The following is a 9,283-nucleotide window of genomic DNA, read 5'->3' as shown; positions in this document are numbered from 1 at the left end:
AATTTTGAATTACTTCTTCTCAGCTCGAATCCTACTGTGGGTTGGGTTTTTTTTTGGTTTTTTTTTTTTGATTGACAGCAGCTAGTTACCTTGTAGTGCGTACAGCAGGGCTCTGAGCTAAACTGCACCTTTTGGCACTTGCATTTTGATACATATATAATATGTTTTTATATATATTATATAGGTATTCCAGACCTGTTTTACATATGTTAATGATCAAGTGGTGGAACTGGTGGAGCTTTGTTTTATTTGTGACTGGTGGCTTAAAATGTGCCTGGTGTTAGAGGTGGGAAGAAGGCATGAGTTCAGGCCAAGAGTAAAATAAGAACCCCTTTTCAAAGCTGGTTTATTTCTGTGGTTTGCACACCTTTCCCTCCATAAAGTCTGACTTCTTTTTAACTGTTTTTTCCCCTACTCTTGGGCACACTGGTACTTCTAAAGTTAATAACCATGTTCTTGCTTTGTAGACCTGATCTATCCCATCCAATCAGCTGTAAGGTTAGAGCTTGTGCTACAGAAGACAGTGCCCCTTTTAAAGAGCTGAACTGATTAAAGACATTGACCTGATTACAGTAAAACTGTTTGTGCCACAGCTGAATTTCCTGCTAACCAGCAGGGCACTAAACTTGGTTAAATGTAACGATCATGAAATAACCAAGAGATTTTAAATGGGATTTTTTTCTTCTTCTTTTTTTTTCTTTCCTTAGATGTAGCTGTCCTATCAAGTACAAGATCATTTCTCCTAAAAATAGAAGGGCAATTAGAAGACAAAAAAAAGATGATATTTTTCTAGTTTCTCGTATTGCACTTAAAATATTTTTTATCTTGCACAAAGGCCTTCACACAAATCCTCTAAACAGCTCTTACTAAATGCTTGGTTTGCATCACATCAGAAGCTCCTACCGGTTCAAAAAAGGCGCTTTTTTCATTGATAAAATGAAGTGTGTTAGATAAAACTGCACAGAAAAGGAAAAATTGTATTTGCATATTCAGCTCCTATTTGAATATATTCTTTTGTATGGTTTTCTTTATGCAGAGAATTTCCCTTGCAAGAAAGAAAATCAGTGTACTGTTTTGCTGTTGTAATAGTGGTTTGCTAACAAAATAAATAGTAAAAAAAAAAAAAAAATAGCCTGCAAATTTCAAGACAGCTTGGCTAAAGGCACTGCAGGCTCCTGCAGTCTGTAGGAGTCTGTGCAGATTTGCTTTCCCTCAAATTTCCTTACAACTGTTGCCTTCTGCAAGGCATCCTGTTGAAGCAAACTGCTCCTTGGATTGCTCTTTTGGAACATTTTGACTATAGGCTTTGTCATAGACAGAAAAAGAGCTGATGGAAAACAGACTCTAGAGGGAACAGATTGTGAATTTTGTTTACAGCATCCAATATTTGGATTTTTTTTGTAAATAAAAAGAAGTTATTTTTTTCTATTGATTTGTGTCTGCTGTCTTCCGTGTCTGAAATAGCTTTGGCCTGCTCCTACTGAATACCAAGTTCGCTTTCATTAAAAGAGGACAAGGGCAGCACTTTTCTGAGAAGAGTAGCATTCGGCTGCTTTCCGATTGGAGCGCAGAACATTTTGAAAAGCCCTGCCTCTTGCCAGCTGAGTTTGGCTGGCTGTACTCGGCTGCAGAGGAACCTCCCCAGCCACTGCCAAAAATACACACTCCAGCACCAGTTGGGCTGTGCAAATGGTCCAAAACATGAAAATGAAACGGCGCCATGGCAACCCCGCGCCCTCGCTGCCCTCCCACTTTAGGTCGAGGGACCGGGGCTTTGTGACAGCTGTGATCAGTGCACCACCAAGCAGGAATCCTGCTGGCAGGAATGGGGGTCCTGGTGTCCTTGAGGTATATTTGGTAGGGCTGACGTCTCCACCTGACCATTTTGGTAGGCCCAGGGGGCAATGGTGTGCTGCTGCCTGGCTGTAAAGGTGGTGCCAGCTGTGGCCCAGGGGTGCTGCAGGTCCGGAAGCTTGGGGTGCTGCTGGAGAGAAGGGATGCACATGCCTGATTGATTCAGCTGCTGAATCAGTCCACTTCTTCCTGCAGATTCAATGTTTACTCTTCTTCCCTGCCCTACAATGCTGCCCTTGTCAGCAGAGGTATTTTCTGTTTTCTGTGTTTACAGGAGAGATGCCTCAGTAATGAAGGCTAATTTCCTCAAAAAGCACTTCAAGGGAAAATAAAATACTAATTTACAATGCTCATGGCAATACTTTTTCAACCACGGTGCCTCAGACTGACCCAAATTTGAAAAATGTTGGCTAAGAGTCTGCAGTACGTAGCTCTTACTAGGCTCATTCATACACCGTGCTGGCCTTGGAAGTCTCAAACTGGCTCAGTGGGAATGTGAATATGCTTATTGTAATGATGAGTGAACCTGTATTCCTCTGTAAAAAAAACCAAACAAACAAGCTGGTGGAATTGCTCTTTTTTTCCAGGCACAGGAGCAGCCCCCTTGCTGAATCCTGGGTGCCTTCTGCACAGTGCCTCTTTCGAAATCGGCCTGGCCAGGAGAGGGGGATGCACTCAGCATCCCTGCCTGTACAGCATCATCTTTCCTCCCATCTTACTGCCAAAAAAGGGAGGGGCACGTGGCCTAACCTTTCCTCCTGCTAACTTGCTCAGTTAGGAAATATTTCAGGCAGTTTGACAAAGGCAACTACCCAAAGACACAGATGGAAACTGGGGGATTTGAAATCATCTAAATCTAAATGCCTTTGCTTGTATCTCAAAATCAAAGCCCAGATGGATGCTCTTATGCTTTGGAGTGAGTTAATTCCCATTTCTCTGCTTAAATTTGGGGGGACTTTTTTGAGAGCCGGTTGAGTGTCTGGAGCATTGCGAGTCCTCTTTCCCAAACTGGGGAGGAGTGTGATGTGGACACTTTAGAATGCTCATTTCAGAATGGTGTGATTCTCAGGAGGGAGGAAGCAGACAAATACTGAAGAGGAGGGACTGAAAAAGCAAAGTGGGACAGTGTAAATCACCTGAACAACAGCACTGTGGAAAGCTGGAGGACACACTGATAGATTACAGTAGGAGAGGAGAAATAGCTCAAGTCTTTAACTTCTGTTCACCCTGCTAAAATAAGTCAGATCAGACAAGCTGTCACTTATCAAGATAAGTTACAGTCTGTGGTTTTCCTTGGCTGCAGCAGCACATATTTATTATATTGCCATAAAAAAAATTACGCAGGAACCCCTTTACTCAGGAATGAAACTGAGGTTCTTGTTTTTATAGAATTATTTAGGTTGGAAAGACTTTTAAGATCATCAAGTCCAACCATTTACCCATCACCACTAAATCATGTCCCTAAGTACTATATCTACTTATCATTAAATACCTCCAGAGATGGTGACTATATCACACTTCCTAGGGCAGCGTGTTCCAATGCTTGACAACTTTTTTGGTGAAGGAATTTCTTCCTAATATCCAACCTAAACCTCCCCTGGTGCAACTTGAGGCCATTTGCTCTTGTCTGTGAAACCTCTTCAGTGAGTTTTGTTGAAGCTGCACACACTTTCTTCCCAGGTGTTTGTGTGGATCTAGTCATGCCTTCCTGAGGCTGCCACCAAGCAGCCTCCTCCCTTTTATTGATGTGTTTTTAGTAGAATTCAGTGCATGTGGCTGTATGTCCTTAGGTAAAGCACAGCTATATGCTGTTGCATTGGAGCTGATGTAGTTTTGCAGCAATGCCCTGAATATCTATAGGTGTGTGTCAGAAGTACCTCTGCAGTGGGGCTCTAGTGTGCATGCAAGGAACAAGAGCACAAAATCAAAATCTGTACATTAGAGAAGAAATATTCACCCTTCAAAAGCCTAATAAGCTATCACAAACAGACTCATCTCCTACATACTTACATAGCCTTAGGCTGTCTAGAGAGTGTGTTTTGTGGATGCAAAATTTCGCTATTTCATGTGGCTGCTGTGACAGAATGTGCAATGACAGTACTTTCCAGAAAACTTTCTTTTTTTCACTGTTTGGGAAAAAAAACCCTATGTCCTAAATACACACCTAAATATTGTGTGCATAACATGGATATTCCCCATGGTGAGAACATTCCTTAGATTTCCATAATGGCTTTGACGGCATAAATTGCTGTTTTTCAAGAGGACATTGTTCTTAAACATACTTTTTCTTCTGTGGGACTTAGGGGTGAAAAAGTTTTATGAGTGAATAACTCTCCTGAGTTAAATTTTTCTTCTTGAAAATGGAGCAATCCAGAACAGGCAGCAGTTTTAAAAAATTAAACTCTCTTATATCAAACCTACCCAGGGTCTCTTCTCTGGAGTTCCTCCCTTGGGGGCTGTAGAACGGTGTCCCTTCTAAAGTCACAGCTAAAGACAGTAGACAATGAATGTGCTTTGGCGACATCCAGCTCATCCTCGCCTGTGTGTGTGTGTGTGGTTGCCTCTCTGCAGTTTGAAGGAAGGTGATGTGGGGTGCCTGGAGCAGGAAGACAGGCATTCCTGAGGGAGATGTACATGGCTCTGAGTTAGTGTTCTCTCAGGGAATGTGTTCCTTAGTGAATGTGTTCTTGAAGAGGATTCACGTCTCTGCAGTGACTGCATGGCCATTGTTTTAACCATGACTCCCTTTCTTGGCTTATTCCCTCAACCCAAGACATCTGTGGAATTCCTGCAGCACATTCTGATGTGGAAGAGTAATTGCAAGGAAACCTTTCTGTAATCACAACCAATCTTAATTTGACAAACGCTATGAGGAAAAGATAAAGCCATAATCCTCTTGTTTTTTTAATATTTTGTCCTTGAGTAATTTCTCAGTTTCACTTCTTCATTACTGTTCTCTGCTTGCTTCTCTGCTGCCTTCTCATCCTGATTCTTGCAGAAGAAGAAGGAGGGACCAGCACCACATGCTTCTCTTCACACTGTCAGTAATTCTGCTGGTCTCTAGTGTTTGAGAGCCATTGATGTAAGTTTGATGCTAGATGGGTCATTAGGTGAGGTTCAGCAAGAGGAGTGGAGCATCTCTGTGCATCCATGTGTCCTGGGTGTCCTGTGAAATGCTCTTCAGAAATATTTCAAACCAGGCTGTCCACTAGCAGTTCTTCAAGACATGGAGTTATTCATACAGCCTTATACAGTTACTTGAACATCTCAGGAAGTGCAGAATAACAGTTAAATTAATTCAAAGTTTATCAAATCAACAATTATGATTAAATCAGGGAGAAAAAGCACTACAAGGCACTTATTAAAATGTCAGCGTGCAAACTAGTAGGAGAAGCTCTTCCTCAGCTTGAAGTATTTTATTTGGGTTTCAGCAAGCTGTTTATACACTTTGCAAACCAGGCACTAGGATCTGGGTTAAATTACCCACTGAAGAAGGATTTGCATTTCTTGTTCCTCACCTCAGTCTTTGTTGTTTAGGAAGCAGCACATGATTGTGGTCTGCTTTGCAATAGTGGTGTAAACTATGACTTGACTGATTTATGTAAGTGTTGCTTATAAGTAAAACCCTATAAATGTCAGCCAGTGGAGGAAGCAAAACCAAGAATTTGGGCTTCCTTCTTACCAGCTGTGAATGGTTCTTTTGCATTTTTTTATGGAACTATGAAACTGAATAGTGCATCTTCTGTAGATTAAGCTTTCTGACATGCTTTTCATTTCTTCCCAACCCTCTGTCACCAGTAATGTTAGCATTTAAGGCAAATAGTCTGGCAAAACCATTCTTGCCTGTTTTTGCTGAAGTCATGGACCCCTGTGGGGTCACACAGAGGCATTTGTGCTGTGTACTAGATGCTTTGGAAGTAGCATCTCCTTTGCTGCAGCCATCATAGCTTTTTACATATGCCACACTTCATAAAGTTATTAAAGTCACAAAAGTTCCAAGAACTTGAAGCTAGTCAGTTTTCCTCCAACCTAAGCCCAGACAGCTGCAGGTTTGTCAGCAGGGTCATACAGACACAGCTTGCCACGTGCCATTCTCTGCCCCCAGGAAGAATATCTGTATCTGATGAGTGCAGCATCTACCTTGGATCAGGCTATTGCTGTTGCTCTTATGAAGACAATGTGTTTGGCAGCAGAGGCTGCAGGGCTGCACTGATGGCCATCCCAAAGGTAATCTACTAAGAGGAGAGAGAAAACAGCTTCTGCTTCTGGTAGGAGCTACTGTCAGTCTTTCTGACAAATGCACACACAGTGTTAGCTCAACGTTGAATAAGATACATTTGTTTTGTGGAGTTTTTTTGGGCAGACATATTTGCCATAGATCACCTGTTTCATCACTTGCATTTTAGTTGTCATGGGTGCACATGACTGACCAATGCACGTGGAAGTGCTCTTTAAACTCTGGTCTTTGACTGCTCAGAGGGTATAGCAGAAAGGAGCCCAGCAGATACTGTTCACTGCTAAAAGTTCCACCTTTGGTGTCAAAATATTTTCATCATAATCTTCCCTGTGAGATACAGATTTTTCATCATCACAGAAATGCCCTCCCACTGCAGTGGGAACATCCATGTTGATGTGACATCACATCATCAGTGACAATAAGCAGCTGATGAAATTGAATTGCATCAGACACTTAAGCAGAAGCTGTGGGGTCAGTATTTTTCTTTTGTTTTTAGCCAGTCTTTGTGTGCAGCAGTAGCAGCTGTCTCAGTGCTTGAGTAGGCATGTGGGGAACATACAATGCAGATTTGGTAGCTGAGCTTGACCTGAGCATTACTTGCTACTTCTTTGTTGTCGAATGTTTGTTCTGCAGCAGCAATCAAAGGGCATGACCAGGTTAGGACCCATTGTACCAGGCACTGTGCAAACACCCCTGTGCAAGTTCTGTCCCTTAGAGGTTCTCCATGTGGAGATTTCAATGAGCTTATTTTTAGTTTTAGCTGTCTCACATCAAGGCAACTCATTTGCTTAAGGCAGGCTCTCGCTTTTATAAGAAATGGAATATAACCTGCAAAAATTGGTCTCAAAGAGGCAATTTGCATGTAATATTATGGAATTCTGTAAATTTGTTTGCCTGCTAAGTCTGTCATGTCATAATCTCAGCTTGCCTTCATGAATAACTGAACCCAGTTGCTCTCTTAAAAAGCTGGGTACTTGATGTGATATTTTTTTGTCAGAGACCTGAAATCAGTTCTATAGTCAATGCAGACACAGGTGCATTTCTCTTCCCTCCATCTTGAATTTCAATCACTTCAGGAGGTGAAATGAAAAAAACCATGGAGTAGTGCGCAGCGACATTAAATGACTGCTGAGCCACAACCAGCAAACCTGTTGAAGAAATTGAGCTTCCCACAAATGAGTGGGTGTCCTGACTGGACTTATTGCTTTTTATTTCTATAAAGGTGATATAATTTTTATTTCTTCTTAGGCTGGCCACCAGAAAAATGCTTTAGGTACAGGAATTTCCTTAACAAGCAAAGACTGATGACTTTGCAAGGCTGCCTGCACCAGTCAACCGGTGAATCCACCTCCCCATAATACTCACTGTCATAAATGTACAATGTCCCAGCCTTAAACTGATAGAAGAAAATCATTATCCTGGGATACACAGTCTCACTGAATGAATATTGCTTCCTGAATATATCAAATTGCAGTGTTTGGAAAATTTTGAAGTGCTAAGCCATTTATAGACAAAAGTTGTTAGAAAGAAGGTTGAATTATGGAAAACCATTGTAAATAATGAGCTGAAGGAAGGGGAGCCTAATAACAGTCCTTTCTGGAATACAATAAAATATTTGTAACTCATCTGTAAGTCTGTGACTGTGGTAGTTCCCACAAGAGCCATGGACTGTGGTTGTGACATAGTCTGTGTTTTCACCATCATTCCCTGTTTTCAGCATTTATATTTGAGCTGTAAAACATCCATCACAAATTAGGTGAGTCCACATATGGCTTAAACCCACAGAAGGCAAGAGATTCAGACTTAGGGCTGGAACTCCCTGTCCTGCCCCCCTGCCAGGCTACTAGTGCAGTGTGTCATGCTGCCAGCTGGGAGAAGTGGTAGCCTGTGGACAATCTCCTCCACTCAGCTCTTCACAGTAACACTGCTGCCTAATAGGAGCTATTTCTAAATACATGATTCCACCCCTTCTGCCCCAAAGTATAATGCTGTGCATTACTAGAAGTTTGGCTCACGCCTCTGATGTTGTGATAAACATTAGTGGGCATTTTCCCTGAAAGCTTGGCATCAAATATAGGAACTTATTCAAATATGAACTGTATTTACTTTCTGAAAGGCATATGGATTTCTAAATGAATCAATTTGTTCATGCCAAGAAAGACCAGAAGATAAACTTTTTTTGAAAAAGTATTTCAAATATTGCTCATTTTGGTTGTGCAATAGTCAGAAACATTCCTCTTTGGAAAGGTTTTTTCAGACCTATTTATTTTGAATAAATTTGTATCCAGCTTTTCCTAAACTTAGTTTAGGAGCAAAAATTGGCAAATCTAAACAAAACCCCACTGATTTTTTGGGAAGCAGCTGCTTCACTAGTCAGAGGTGTGACCAGTTTACTTTAGAGAATGTCCTTCTCATACTGGCCCAAGCTGACTTTCCCAAGGACCAGTGACAGCTTGTGGCTCAGACTGCCTACATTGTAGGAGGCCAATTTCATTTCTACATCCTTCTTTGGACACATGAGGGTACAAATCACATGGGCTGGCAAAGGCCTTCTGCCCTGTTCCCTTGAATTTGAAGGAAGCTTGCAATAGAAAGTACAGCTTGCTACTTTGTTCTTTACTTCTCATCACCCCAAAGCTTTGTGGGCAGAATCCATCTTCAGTTTCTAAAGCTATTGCAGGATTCTGGGAAGAAGGGCTCGGAATGAGTGTGGTCAGTAAAGGGTCACCACTCAGCTGGCCTTGACCTGTGCATTAGCTGTGGTGTGCACCTAATTTGTTGGATGTGAACCAGGGGAAAAGTGACTTATGAAATCCTTTTTCTTTAGATCTGGGTTATGCCAATTTTCCTCTTACAAAGATGAGCTGGATGTTGATGGAGCTGTAGGAAGAAACCATGTGTTACTTGAGGGGAATCCAGGATATGGGATTTCCTTCACTGCTTATAATGGGACCTTGGTTTTCAAGGAGGCCTGCCTGGGCTCTTTTCTTATACTGAATGTACAAGAGGCTCCAGTCCCATTTGTGGCCCACACAGCACTCCAGCACTACCCCCACGTCAGGTCGTGCTGTAAGGCAGAGCTGAGGGTGTCAGACACCATGGGGAGCACCCCTGCTTGTGGCTGACCTGTGTCAGGGGTGGACATGGTGAGTATGTCGACAACTCAATCAGGAAAGCACTTTTTGGCTCTGG

The sequence above is a fragment of the Cyanistes caeruleus genome, chromosome 2, assembly GCF_971803275.1.
Source record: "Cyanistes caeruleus chromosome 2, bCyaCae1.hap1.1, whole genome shotgun sequence".
Taxonomy (NCBI): domain Eukaryota; kingdom Metazoa; phylum Chordata; class Aves; order Passeriformes; family Paridae; genus Cyanistes; species Cyanistes caeruleus.
The sequence above is the reverse complement of the archived record's forward strand: the minus strand, read 5'-3'. Positions refer to the sequence as shown.